Consider the following 15,840-nt stretch of genomic DNA (forward strand, 5'->3'; position numbering starts at 1 on the left):
TGACATTATTATTATCACTATAATAATAATTATTACTACTACTACTACTACTACTACTACTACATTATTTGCTATTTAACAGATTCAGAGGAGATTTCTTGAGTGTTGAGCAAGTTATTGGTGTGTTTAGCCCTGCAAGCAGGGAAGCAGGGAAACTGCCATGCTAGCTCAAACAAAAGTGAAAAGTGATGCTTTATATGTATTACAAGTGAATTCGTACTGATGTAAATGTAAAATATTTCATTCAAAAAGACATGAACAGTTTTAGGCATTCCTCCTGCACACTGCTTCTGTCCAAAGATCTGTCATATCCATTGAGTCATACTTTATTTATTCCTCCCTGCATACCTCACACCTCTAGCCTGGAGCTTCCCGCTATTTGAGTCTTCTGTGTTGAACTTGCTGAGTGTGTGACATTAAGATGTGACAGCAGCTATCAAGGTCAACTATGCATTTTCAAGAGAGCTCGACGATACAGGGCGCAGAGTCATTTGACAGGCTGCGTTCAAGCAGCTGTAGCCTGTTGATTAAATAACTGCAGTCACGTAGTTAAATTAGCTGGCATTAGAAAGGAACTGTTCATGTGATTCTTCACAGGATGAAATGTAAAACAGGCGAAGGGGGGTTTGCAACTGAAGCACACACAAATGCAAAGTCAGGGCTGTGCGAGTGTAGCAGCTGAGTTAGTTGTGCACAAACAGAAAGAGTGAGTTATTTTATTGTGTCATGTATTTAATCCTGAAACAGTGACAGAGATGATTTTTTCTGTCCATTTTACCGTTTTCTCCTGCCTCTCTGTTGAAATTTGTGGAAAAGCCAACAGGAAGTGTCTTAGTAGGGTGTTGCAACCCTATCAAACACACCAAATGCTAACAAAATGAGTTATTTGTATATTATATACATATGACAATTATAGTATGGTTATGGTCAGAGAGAGCAAATAAACTATGGTTTATATGGTCAGGCAACTAAAACAAATGGTTATGGAAAACTGTTTAAACAAGACTCAAGAGTCTACAGCTACACTAGTTGTTCTGTGAGGCTGTATTTAAAGAGCAAACTTGCTGATGGTTAATGTAGTCAAGCAGTGTGTGTCGGAGTTGTTCTACCTATATGTGCAATACCTACATGTACCAAGAGGCATTATGGCAAGCTTCTTTCACCCACGCCCACTGAGCAAGCAAGTTAGCTGCTGGGTGCTAATCAAAGTTACACAATGTTCCTAAGCAAATGAATTCCTGAAATAGCTGAAATAGCCTATAGTTCCTCCATCAACTGACTAGATTTACCATCAACTGATTGGACATCCACATTAAGCAAATGTTTTCTATAAGTTCTTTTTTTTTTTTTTTACATGTTTACTAACTTACTTTACTTAGTTTAGCATGTTCGCATCCTAATATTGCTAGTTAGCAATGGACACAGTACAGTACAGCTTTGACTGATGGGTATGTCACTTGTTTTGCAGGTATTTGGTCATAGGGGCACGTGAATGTTTGTACAGAATTTTGTGTATGTATATAGTTTTATGCCAATCCAACAAATAGTTGAAATATCTCATTGTGGACCATGGTGGTAGATCGACCAACTGAGAGTTTCACACAGCCAGAACACAAACTCTGGTCTCCTGCATGAAAGACAAATGTGCTACATGCCTATCCACCACCCAGACCTCCCCACCCTTACTTTCCAAAGGACACACTTTTTCATTTAAAGTTGGCATTAAACTAAACCAAACCGTGTGCTGCCAATATGAACGTAATTCCTAGGAACTCAGGCTGGGTATTGAGCCACCAAACATGCTCCTTGGCCTAGATTTCACAGTGAAAGAATGAACGCCATTCTTCCCAAAAAATATTCCCTCATTTGGTGTTTTGATGAAGCTGTTGCTCCAAACAAGTTGCTCTGAAATCTCTTGTAGGTGCTTTAGTTTAGCAATGAGTTAAGATCTGGTGAAGGCCGATACGAAACTACCTGCATAAGTTATGTTTCTTCACACATTTATTCAGGTCTTTAGTTGGTCACTTCTTTGTTGCTTCCACTGAAGGATTTGGGGTTTTCATTGGTAGATTTAAAAGCGCCGTCATTGGATTGAGTTTGCCTTTTGTCATTTTCTCAAGAAATGACCTAGAAATTATCAAAGTCTTCATACAGAATTCATGATGCACAGCAGAGCATGATATACACTCATTTATGCACAGGCACACAAACAAATGACTTATTCAGATGACTGAGCTCCTAATTCGACACCATTATAAATAACTAAAAGATGTTCCCTTCACCAATAGATCAAATTAAATCTATTCTCACCATGCAGAGCTTCACGAACCAGGCTGACAATCTGAGGATGCAAAGTTAGTGTTTGATCTAACTGATACTAAAGCTCCCCACAGTCTTTCACTGTATATCTGGAAGTCTGCACTCTCAGCAGCAATGATTCCTAATATATCATCCAACTATGCTAAATCTATGCTAAACTGCTTATCCAGGTTTTGGAAAAATGTTCTTGTCTCCAGTGATATGCTCTGATGATTCTTGTGCAATCCTTGGGAAATGACTCCATGCCGGACTGGATATATAATCCATCCAGGGAGTTCTGGGTCTGTCCTTGGCTGTTCTTTCTTATGGACATACTCAGAAAACCTCCACAGGGAGGCGTCCCAGGGGCATCCTGGTCTATCAAATGATGGACCACCTCAACTGGCTTCTTTCAATGCAAAGGAGTGACAGAGAGATTTTACCCTGACTTGACTTTGAGACATCTGAATTTGAACTCCTTGAATTACTTCCAATCTCTAACTGGAGAAACCTAGTGGTTGTTCTGGAAGGGTCAAAATTGTGGTAAGGTGAATGTACAGTCATTGTCATTCATCATTAGGCATAGAAAATGATTGTGTGTCTACATGTTTTCTATTAGATTTAGATATTGTACTAGATCAGAATGTGAATTTTGGATTCTTTTAACATTGGTAATCAGATTTTCTTTATTTAAAACAATTAAACTAAACTATTGAACAAGGAAAGCTTGAAAAAGGTTAGAATCTCCATCAGGGACTTTGCCATGAACAAGGCACTAATTTCTAAGTGGCTTCATGATTTTTTTTTGAAAGTGATACTGGTTTTTTGAGGCAATTTTTGAGAGTTTAAATATCAGATAGAATATATTGGACAATAATCTTTAGTTAGTTTGATTTTCTCATAACTGTGATGTTAATAGCAGATTTGCAGTACTGACCATTGAGAAACTAGAGAGTCCTAAACCGAGAAAGCTAGCATAGTCTATTAGTGGTGTTGCACCATTCCCTTTTATATAACTACCATAAACTGCTCCACGACACAGGCATGGTTTGCAGATAGTAGTTAGACAGGAAGTGGTTCATGGTACAATATCTTAAATAAACTGTGTGATGTATTATGGTATTATATCATGTGGTTAGCAGGTCAGCCTGACTGACAAGCAGTACCATGTTGCTGGCTGGTTAGTGGTTAGCTCACCAGACAGTGGAGTTCACCTTTTAAATCTGTGCAGTATACACCCTCCGTACTTGGACACTCGATTCGGATAGGGAAAAAACCTCAGGTGGAGGGGTCCCTCATCCAGGATGACAGACATGTGATTAAAGTGTAAAATTACAGTATGGACAATGAGGATTATAGATAGATTGTAAACATATACTCATCTGCCCACACAAGTACTCACCATAGCACCAGGATTCAAGAACCACATTCAGGAAATGATACATAGTCAACATTAGGTCTGTGTACCTTATGATGCTGATGTGTCTGCAATAACTCATCTCCTTTAATGTGACGAACATCTGTCCACTGGAGCTATTTGGAGGGACCCTATACAGGACATGGTGTCCTTTGTTTTGTTTTTGTTTTGTTTTTTGCAAATGCATTATGGGAATGTTTGCAGCTACCTTGAGAGCTAACGCTGCACTTAAAACCAGGATCAGATTACTGCTACGTGTGGAGGAGGGAGACTCAGAGATCAATGAGCTTCAGTGAATTATTCATCAATTCCCTTTCTCCTGAGTGTGTGTGTGTGTGTGTGTGTGTGTGTGTGTTCCTGTACTGTGATTGATCGTTCCTGGAGACTGGGTTGTTGTCTGAGGCTGATGTTTCACACACTGCTGTGCACTGATTCAAGTTAGAATATCTCTGTTATAAAGTGCTAAACACACATTTTGTTCCTCTCACACTTCCACACCTTCTTTTCTTTTGTTTCTTTAGCAACCGTTGAAGAAAGGTGACAACTTCCTCCCCTCCTCTCTTCTCATGTGCACTCTGTCCAGCTCATCTTTCTTCATCCTTTCTTCCTTAATGATTTCCCTCCTTAGCTTTCTTACTTATTTCTCATATTCTCGTACTTTCCTCCTTCTTTTCTTCTCTCCTCCTATTTCCTTTCCTTTCCTTAATCTCCTCAGTCCTGCACAGGTCCCCAGTGAATGAAGCAATTAACCAGATTAAAACACCCAAATCACAATGTGTGCCTTTTTGTTATTAAGAAGTTTGAAAGTAGGATCCTAAATTTGGGTCAAACAAGATTTTTGTGTGTGTATGTGTGTGTGTGTGTGTGTGTGTGTGTGTGTTAATTCTCTGTTTAATACTGGAGGAGAAATGTTGTGAAGACAGAGATTTGCTTTATGTTACACTGATCTCTAATCCTGAATATCAGCTTTGCTTCTCAGCCTGCAGCTCCACTGTCACTGTGTGTTACAGCTGTGTCTGTACTCATGAGGATGGAAAGACTCTAGTTTAGGACCAGAAGTTACATTTAAGTAGAAATGTAAAGCAGTTTTGTAAGAGTTAGGGTTGTGTGAGTGTGTTTTTTGTCCACACAGACTGTCATATGACTTGTGTTTAAATCATATCCTTATCACAACCAATGACAGATTTAAATCTAATTTTCTATTTGACACATTTTGCTGATGACAGTCATCATATGGGGTTTATATGCAAAATTGAAACTAATCAAAAGAGCAGATATTAAGATATGAATGATCAAATCATTACAGGAGCTTTTATTTCCATAAAATATAGAGAGAGAACACAAAGAGACATTAACCTTGTTTTTTCCGTTTTCTGTGTAAACCAAGAATAAATATTTACTAAATATAAATAATTAGTGTTCTGAGTTCGTCAGACCAAAGAAGAAAGTGTTATTAACCGTCCAGCCAAATTTTAATGATTAAAAATATCAACAAGTTTATGAAATTAGGTGTCAACATCAGGTAAAAATGAATTCTCAGCTCCAGGACTGTGATGGCGTGTCCTCTGAATGTGATGAAGCCAGGCCCACTCGCTGGAGCAGTCATGCAGCCATTTTGAAGTGACTGAAACGTGTCAGATGAGTTCAGAAAATGACATGACTAACTTTGAAACACTCTGAGTGAGATGAATTCATCTCTATCTCTCTGCTAGGGGTGCAGGGGTATGCTCAGGGTGGCCTCAGCGTGTCATCGAGCCACCCTTTAAGGACCGCCCACAAAATCCTGGACTGAAAACTGGTGAAAAACTGTTTGAACCTCTAACTCCACATTTCAGTCATATTATTATATTATTATTTGCTGTTGATTCTGTCCATGTTTATCTGTTGTTTGGTTGAATTTCACAGCATTAGTATACGTATATATGTCATGTCATACCGTGTGAACAGAAACACTGTTCTCACTCACTAATGATCACAGTTTGTCCAACGTTGCAGGTTGTTTTTAGTTGGTTGGTGTTACGTTAATGACAGCAAAGCTCAACACTTCCTGTACAGATGTTTCACATTAAAAGCTGATAAACTCCAAAGGCATCATCGCCTTTCTTTCCTGATAGGCTCACTGTTAAACCCCTCCTTTAAAAAAAAGTCACCACCTCCTGTACAGTTGTTTCACATACACATTCATACAGCAAATATCTGCAGAAAATCAGAATGTCATGTGACTCTTTCGCACTGATGCAGTTAGTGTCGTGGAAACATTAAACTGGATGTAAGACAGGAAACAGTACAGGTCATTTTAACCTGGCCTTTGTTATGGACATGCTATTTATTATTTATTAGATAATATTTATTAGGTTATTGTCTGTGCATTATGGAGACTTGGATACTTTAATACCTACTTCTGCAACCACCAAGCTCTTTCATTGAGTTGAAACAGAAAGACAAACATTCTTAGTAAGCTCATGGATCACGGTGGTGAATATGGATGTCGTGCCACTGACAGTTATTTAAGTTTGAATTAGTGAGAAGGACAGGAGAAAGAGATGAAGGATGTTAATAAGGGAATGAAAAGGAGAGGGAGGAAGATGGAGAAAGAGGTCAAGAAAGAATGGATGGAGGAGAGGGACAGAGTCAATCCAGGTCATACAACGGGTGATTTAATGAGCTGCTTTCAGCTTTGTGACGCTTCGATTTCTGGCAGTCCATGCATCTGTCCTTCACTGGTTGCCGTTGGTTACAGTCTCATTTATCCTCCTGCTCCCTCCAATTAGAAGCTGGAGCTGTCAGTGTGTGTGTGTGGGATCTCTCCTCATATAATCGTGAGGGTGTTCCCTCATGTTTACATCCGTAAAAACGCATTCTGACACCACAAAACAGCAGCCTTCAACCCACTGCAGGGTTTTTAATTTGCGGTATCGGCTGCACTGTATATTTCATTTCAGGACGGGGGTGCAAACTAAATAACGCTGATATACAGCTGCACCGACTTTCTGCCTCCTCGCCTCACTTGAACACACACATCCATCACACACCCACATAGTGAACCACCCTGGGTACAGAGATTGTAATCTTGGAAATGGAGGAAGCAAATGTCCAGAGCTCAATTTCATGACCTCCATTTAGCGTTGCTCCAGTGCTTCAATTCATTCAGTTAACAGATCGATGCACAAAAACACTGAAGATGTTCAGACAAAGAAATTCAGCTGCTCAGGGTTTTTTTTGGATCATATATTTTGAATACCTTTTGAACATAAAACTTGTGTAGCAGCATCGTAGGACACTGAAACTCTCCTCTGGAACCCTTAAAGGGTAACTTAAAACCACACACAGTTCTGATGGACTCAAATGCACAACTCTGGGACTGATGACGATATAATCAAAAAGGTATTTGTTTACCCAAAAAACAAACAAAAGGCGCTCTCGAGGAGGATCAAAATAATAACTCAAACTTCAATCTAAACCTGAGAATACCTGAACACTGGGCGTCCACACTTGACATACACTTCTAGGAACGGAACAAGACAAAGACAAAGAAGGACAAGGACTAGTTATACATGAGGTGATTGAACACAGGTGAAACCAATCAGGGCGGGGCAAACAATTACAACGGCGGGAAAATCACATAAAGGGAGGAAGTCAGGGTCTGAAATGAGAGGGAAAAGGTGAGTACAAAATAAAACAGGAAGTGAAACATAAAACATTGAACATGAACATGAACTACGATTAACACACTTGACGAGACACAACACTCTCCGACACTTGACTGACAGTTCCAATTGCCTTGAGGCCACAGTCATGTCACACTATACTGACAAAACCAGAAATAAACTCGCTCGGTGTCAGTCGGAGTTGAAGAAGACATCTGTAGAAGCTCCTAATCTGTCGTCTGCTGTGAGCTAGTGCTTCCAGGCTACATTAACCACTACTAGCATAACACACATGAAGTTGGTTGAGTTGCGTCATGTCCAGCTGTCACAGGAGTTGCTCTTTAAAGTTTTTTTTTGTCATGTGAAGCATTACTCAGCCTGTGAAAACAGTTGCGTGATGTCATTCGTGGTTCTTTTGGATGCTCAGAATCAAAGCAGTCATGCATTACACACTGGAGATGTGGAGTTTGAAATGCGTGGGCATTGATGTTAACCTCCAGCTAGCCTCCAGCTTGTGTAATGCACTGACTCATTATTCATTTTGGGAATAAATGAAATGTATTCCATGGCCTTGAGTCATTGTGTTGAGCTATGTAACCTGTAGAGTTGTCACGATACCAAAATGAGTAACTACGACACTATACCAGACAAAGTATCATGGTTCCCGGTATTATCGCGATACTGCAGTTTAAAAAAAATATATTATTATTTTTATGAACTGCATTGTATTTGTACAAGTTATAAATACTTATTATTTACTTAGAATGTTGTTTGGTGCATGATAAAGATAATACTGGTGAAGTAAGAATTAGACTGAAACAAGTTTGAAACAACGAGTTTGGTTTTTTGAGCAAAATTAGTGTTGCCACTGACGACGCCGCCGCGGCAGACTTGGCCCGGTGCTTCTGCCATGGTGAGTGTGTTGTCTCGTGTTTGTGACTGTAAGCCGTGCGAGCGTCTGGGCGAGACAGAACTTTAGCTTGTTGTTTGTTTTGAAGTGAGTTTATATTGAAGCGGAGCTGTCTTCATGGAGTTCGTTCTTGCCGGCAGAAACACACGAAGCTAACAGACGGGCGGACCCAGTGTGTGGAAACAGCCGATCACATCCCCGGACGTCACCTGTAACAGGCAAACAGCCAATCATTCAGCAGCTGTGTAGTTCGGTTGCAGTAGTTGCCATGTGGGTTTCTTTACAAAGGAGTAGCATGCAGTGAGAAGCCCGGAGGAGAGTAGAGGCCGCTATGTAGCAGAAACTGGCACCGGTAGTATAGTAATCCATGGTAGTATCGTTGTGTAGAATTTCTAGTATAGTAGGAACCGTTACGATTTGGCACCGTGGGGTACCATGGGTATCATGCAATTCTAGTAACCTGCAAAGGTCTAGGCTTCATTAGGAATGGTGTCTATTAAAGTTTGCTCAAAACATATTACATGAACAGCAATAATATCTGTTTTTACAGGCCCTGTTAAGACAAATCGAATGCACTGCATGACTTACTGTTGGGTAAGGTTATGTTCCAAGGCTGAATTTTAGTCCTTTTCATCATTGTTGAATGTCACTGTTCCAGATTCACTTGGATCAAAGTGTTGAATTTAGCATTTTTGTGAGCCTACTGTAGACAAGGAATTTAAAAAATTGGAAATCCTCTTGTACTTGTGGTTTTATCAGTTGATCAGTTGGATCATATCCATCATTTCAAAGGTGGGTCGCACTGATTGGGCCAGAGCTTGAATTTGAGTTATCCTGGATAGTGACAAACCAATGTATTCTAGCTTCACCACAATGTGAATATGACCTGTATTACTGCTGTACATTCGAAGTAGAGCAGTGAAAGATGAGCCCATTTCGGTTCCGTTTTATTTTATTCACTTTAAAGACTCCTTTTGGGTAAAAAAAAAAGTTTCTAAAACTAAGCTACTTTTTAATGTTTTGCATTTGCACACACACCACCTGCCTGTAGGTTAATGTTCTCCTTTTATCTCAGTTTTATGAACAGACGCTGGACTTGGGATTGGGGTCGTTGGTGCATTGCAGAGGCGCGAGCACACACACACACACACACACACACACACACACACATGCTCACACAGACTAAGACAGAGGGAGAAAGACCCACATCCCCAGCCTCTGTGATCCCTCAGTGGGTTTTCTGGTGGGCATTCATTATCCATTATCCACCCCACCAGTATTACCAGTAGTGATATGGTCATCTGAGCCTTTGAAGTGAAGCTCTTTACGATAGTCTGGTTCATTTTAAAGCTGCAGGCTTGTCATGCGTTAAGCTGCTATATAATAAGCCAATGGTTTTCTGTTAGGCTCAGAACATTGCAGGATGTAATTGATTAAGTGCAGGACCCTTGTGCATGTGTGACATGATTGTCAATGACTGCAGGAAAATGCTGGGAGTGGTGAGTGATATAGATTAGGTCATGGTCAAAGAGTCCTGAGGAGGTATATCAATAGAACAGTGTTATAGCCCTCTGCTTCCTCCTATATCTTCATGTTGTATTCTGTCTGCTTGCTGTTAAAGAGGAAGTCTTCTTTTCTCACAGTTTTGGTCATCATTCCTAACTATAATCATACCATTGTTCTCACCAAGCTAATTGCTGGTATCTGGCAGTTTGGTGACATTGCTAAAAAGAAGTCTGACGTGGTAAGAAACATGAGAAGTCACATGACCAGACGGGTTTGAAACGAATCCTCAGGTTAGCTGAACTTATTTGGATGAGAAAACGAAGGTGATGGTAAAACTAACTCCATGTTATAAACATCCATAACAGTGTACAGACCTACTCCACCTAACTTCCCAGATCTAGGGTCTGAATTATACTCCAGATTCTGGTTATAGGCTTCTTTAGCTTAGCCTACTGTTTGAACAAGCATCTTCTGCCCTGACAATGTCTGTATTTCTCTTACAAGGCAGAGATAGTATTTACTTATAGTACTGACTTAGAACTTACCATAGTTATTGGTTAGTTCAGGTGTGTTAGTTCCCTTTTTGTTTTCCTTTCAAATAAAGTGGTTTAGATAATCTGAATAAACTGTTGGCTTGTGTCCAACCTGTCTCTGAACACTTGTGTTTCCTGTCTTTTCAGATGTCACTGTAGCAATGTCGCTCTGTTTCCAGATCTCAATAATTATTTGAATGTGAAAAATATTACAGTAACCAAAATTTTATTGAACTTCATTGACGTCTTCATTATTTAAGTGCCTTACCTACTTGTTTCACACATGTTGTTTGAGGCGTTAACCCTCGAACCTTTTCTGTGCTAGATGCAATTCTTGGTCGTCCTTACCCCTGAGTGCAAATCTGAACCCCGCAGAATCAGTAGGTTTTATTGATTCTTTATTTTGTCTTATCTTTGCGTTGTGTACTACCAGGTGATACAACTTTGAAGCAAACTGAACAGAACAATTCAAATCAAATAACTAATGTATGATTCCACCTCTACTCCAGGCTGTAGTGTGGGGGCAATGCAGTCGCACTTCTGGGAACTGCCAGGAACACCACGATGTAGATGATAGAGAGGATTACTGAGTCTGAAGTGCCGGCACGTTCTCAGTCCCAACTCGTCTTATACAGTAGCTTGGTCACTACAGTGAGATTCTATAGGTAACCCTCTAGTTTTGCAAATGCAGACCTCTGCGGTCAAGTTAGCAACAACGTTAATCTGCAATGTCCAGTTAGACTTAAAGTAGAGTTTAACCTGTTGCAGTTTGGTTATGTTGATTGACATTGGTTGTGTTAGGAGAAAGATCATGGTTTTGGTTAAGTTACATATGATATAAACTATTGGGCATTTGGTCCATCCATCCATATGCAGACTTTCTCACTCTTTACACTTGATTTCTGGTGTGTCCAGAAAAGAACTGGTTGTTGTTTTGAATCCCTGCATCCAAAATGGAAATATGGGAGAAAGGTCAAGACGCTACACGAAGAGAATAAATCACCCAAAGCGTCCGTTCAGCCATTCTGCCTGCCCATGTTTCTCTTCTTCCCCATCCCTCTATAGGAGGTGAATCAAGCGTGTGCAGGATGACAGATTGGGCTGACAACAGAATGCTGCAGTGTGCACAAATGTGCCCAAACCTCTGCAAAATACCCCCCAATGAAGGAAAGGATGGTTAAGAAGAAAGAGGAAAGGGGAGAGAATCTTGTTTTTATGCTGAATTTAAACCCCCTGCAGATATCTGTCTACCTGCCTTTCAGTGCTTCATCTCGAAAAGAAGCCACAAGCTGAGCTGTGACTTTTTTTGCGCTGCTATTGTATTTGTTCTCTGGCAGATGCTGTTGTTACTTCAGTACCATGTAAGACTTGCTCCTCTGGAGAACATTGCAGAAAGCCATTGCCAGATTATTGTGAAGCTAAGCCCAGATTGTCATTGATCGCAGTCGGAGGGGTAAAGGCAGCCGAGTCATTGTTTTTCAGTCAGTATTTTTCACAGACGTATGGTATTTATTCAAAATGCGCCAAAAAGTCTGCAAAGATTCCTGTCACAAAGGCCAAAGTGGCATTTTTATTATCATATTTGGCTTTTGATTCTCGTAAATGTCGTCATGCGGCTGTAAATTGTGTTGTTGTTTAGTTATTTTGACTCGGCAGGAAGTGCCAGCACTCTGTTTTGGTCCCACTCTTTGATTTGTTGTTGATGCCACTTGGCAACTCTGGTGTTGGATTATTTGCAATGCAGATTCTGTGTCTTTCTTTCCTCACACAAACACACACACACGAGTGGTGCCTGCTGCTGAGTCACATGGCAAAGTCCACCATGCACGCTGTTCCCCTGAAGTCTCCAACCATTTACTGAGCATTTCCTTTGGTTTATGTCCCAGTGATGATCCGTCACAGCTTCAAAAGACAAAGAAAGAAGGAAAGCATAGAGGAACTGAGGAAGTTTAAAAAAGAAGAGCACAGTGTCAGTGATGAAATGAGGCCGTGCTCACTGCTCAGTCCCCCTGGCAGGCGTCTCTGCTCGCTGACAATCACCTCAGCTTGAGTACACTTCTCTGGTACATCCTGTGTGTTATTTTTGGTCGTTTTTTAATAACCCCCCTCTAATGGCTCCTGCTGGTCTGGACTGACAGACTGGAAACCATTCACCTGCCATGGTTGTGACTTTGAATGCAACTCATGCTGGGCCTGTCCTCCATCTAACAGAGTTCAAGTGACATTTTTTGTTTCTAGGCCAGTCTGAAACCTCAAAAAGCTGATATATTGTTGTCAGGAGGGAAGTAGCACTGAAGCCATTTTAGCAACACTTACAAGTGGCATTAGCATTTAGCTCAAAGCATAACTGTGATGTAACTGTGACAGTTATGCTTTGAGCTAAATGCTAATGCCACCATAACATGCTCACAAAAACAATGTTGACATGCTGATGTTAGGACAATGTTAAACATGTTTACAATGTGACTTTGTTAGCATGTTAACATTTGCTAATTAGCACCACCTACAATGTATGGCTGAGGCTGAGTACTACGTATAATCCAACCTATTGGACAAATAAAATGAGAGGATTCCTTATTTAAATGAAATGAATGAGTAACAAAACCATTTTGTAGATGTAGAGAAGATAAGCGACAACTTGATGAACACTGATCTGCTGTTGGACTAAAAGCTACAAATATTGTGGTGGCAGTAGAAGGAAAGTCCGAAGATTGTTAAAATCATAAGGGTACATCCTCTGGAACCATGAATGTTTTCAAATTCCTATTTTTATACTAACACATCATGACTATCTGTCCAATGGTGTAATCCCTAGAACTTTGCAATATCATGGCTAATAAAACTTAGTAGTATTTTGGCTGATCCACCATAGGAGTAATCACTTATTATATCATCTTGGTAGAGTATTGCCCTTTAGGTCATTTGGTCCAGTCATGTCCTGAATGCTTGGCGCAATGCCTAATGAATCTGCCCGCTTACTTCACTGTTGTGGAAGTGGCCATTGTTTGAGTGGGGCCCAGACAATGGAGAAGGTCCAACATCATTACCATTACCCTACAGTGACCCTTCACCAGCTGAATGAAGAATGACTTCATTGTTTCACTACAGTGCACATACAGTATTTAGTCACATCACGCAACTGTTCGCTGTACACTTTGGATGTGGATTTAATTTGAGAGCTGCAAATTTGTCATGAAACATGCCCAAGTGTCAGAGGTCCATCATCATTTTCCTCTGCTCTAAAACTAAAACCATACTGCTCCTGAGGTATCCTCTGATTTATGATGGTAACTACAAAGTGCACAGTATGACGGCACTTACTTCGGTTAGTGTACAGCTGATTTTGATTACACATGGTTATGAAGCTCTAAAGTGTCGTCAGTCCCTGAATATTGATTAAATATCAGCTCAGATCAATAGTGAGAGTTAAAGCCAGTCTCCTAATACCAACAAACACACAGTAGCTCAATATGAAGTCACCTTGAACATAAATCAGATATCTACACAGTCGAATTACATACATTATCCATTTTGCAGATATGACTGAATACTGTCATGTTCTGTATGTTCAGTACTGTTCTTTAGTACCCACATACTGTAAATATTGTTTGCAAGACTTTTTGTTGACAGCACTTCTGTTTAGGCTATAATTTGTTTGTAAATCTTTAAACTTCAGTTCAATTTGTTGGTCATTTTTAGCTAATGAATGCTAACCGCAGACTTCATAAAACATGAACATCACCCAGAGGTTTCTGAAGAGCCGTTGTGAATCTCAGAGTGGTGGTTCTGGCCGTGGCAGTCTTGGCAGTCCTGCCTCTGCCAGCACTGGCTAATGCAAAAATGGGAAAAGATGTGAAGCGTGGGTAAAGCTGAGTCAGGATGAGTCAAGCCTGTTTACTCAAACGAGCCAACTGTGACGGCACCCACCTGTCAATCAAAGCGGTGATATAATTGTGCATAATTTAAACAGATGAGTTCTATCAAAATTCACCCTCAGTACAGTTGTCATGAACGGGAAATTATCTACAGAGACCAAAACAGTTTTTTGTATGAGGCTGTAAACATGTTTATTTCTGCTGTGAAGTTGGACATTTGAACATGGGGACTTATGGAGACTGACTCACTTCTGGAGCCAGCCTCAAGTGGACATTTGAGGAACTGCAATGTTTGGCGCTTTCATGTTGGCTTCACTTCACAGCCACGGAGGTCGCCACTTGATGTGTAAAGTTTTGGGTGTTCTCTTACTTATCCTCAAAATCAGCAGTATTGCAAAATTGTAAGTAGTAGTAGGGATATGTAGTCCACAGCCTACATCTATCCCCAAACAAAAACCACTGAGACAGATGGTGATGCCAAACACACCGTGACACTTTAACTGATGACAGTAACCTTTGGTGTCAGCAGAGGAGTGAAAATGACAGTTTGTATTGTTGTTATTCTTATCTCTGAATGTGAACTTAGTAGCACATCATTATTCATATTCCACACCAGCTCTCATTATCCCTTACTTTTCAGAAGTGACCTTCAAAGCGAGACAGTGCTCACAAAATCTGAGCTGGATCTATGTATACCCACTGTCTGCAGAGCTACACAGGCATACAGTATGCATCCACAGCCACTGTCAGCACCATTACTCTGTCTGCTAGAAGTAATTGTGGGTAGTCAGTAAGGGTGGTTTGAGAAAATATAGTTCAGCGTGTTCTTCAGTGTACCAGTGCAGGCTGAAATCATCACATGGATGCATTAAAGAACAGATTTGTGTTAGCCTTTACCACTTTTTATGTTGTATATCCATTATCCTATGAGATCATACCCAGGAGAAATAACACGTAATGTTCTCTTTTCCCAATTCTGAAGGTGCATTTATGTCTTTTGGTCACTCACAGGCAAACAGGCTCCGCAACAGCACCTTACTTACCTTACTAAGACACATTTAGGTGACATTAGCATGCATTTGGACTATAAGTCAAGTATTCAGGCTTCGTTTAGCTCTGTTTTAGCCTCCACCAACACCACCTCATAAGGCTTGTTTAGCTTTAGCTTATTTTTCTGCAGTTTAGTATCAGGTAGCTTACAGTGGGTTTAATGAGAGCGGCTTTTGTGGGTTGGAAAACCAAAACAACGAGCTAAAAGAAGCTAAACCGGTAAGTTTAGCTAACTGCAGAATTGGTGATAATTTTGTGGGTTGGTCACTACGAGACAACCTTTTACATGTTTACATTATTATTTAGCTACAATACTTAGTCGTTTCTCTCCTGATATTAATGATGTAACTTTAACTCATATTAATCCGATCCCCTGATATCGAAAATATCGATGATTGCAGCCTTAAAATGTAAAATTAGAAAAGTAAGAAGCAACATTTTTCCAGTTTGATATCACTGAGCTGTCAAAGTTGAGTTTGGTGTGGACTGGAGAGACTGGGGACACGCCCAGTGACAGATTACCAGGAGGAGGTGTCATTCTCTTTGAGCTGCACATACTTCTATTTATAACAGATAGCTGCAATAACTCAAAGAGAGAGAGAGA

The 15,840-nt window shown here is 40.3% G+C and overlaps 1 protein-coding gene across 1 annotated transcript in view; it reads left to right on the top strand.

Annotated features, from left to right (window-relative positions):
• Positions 1 to 15,840, top strand: part of ablim2 (actin binding LIM protein family, member 2) — a 95,304-nt gene that overhangs the window by 6,687 nt on the left and 72,777 nt on the right. The gene's annotated exons all lie outside the window — the stretch shown is intronic.

The sequence above is a fragment of the Larimichthys crocea genome, chromosome XIV, assembly GCF_000972845.2.
Source record: "Larimichthys crocea isolate SSNF chromosome XIV, L_crocea_2.0, whole genome shotgun sequence".
In the NCBI taxonomy this organism is placed as follows: Eukaryota; Metazoa; Chordata; class Actinopteri; family Sciaenidae; genus Larimichthys; species Larimichthys crocea.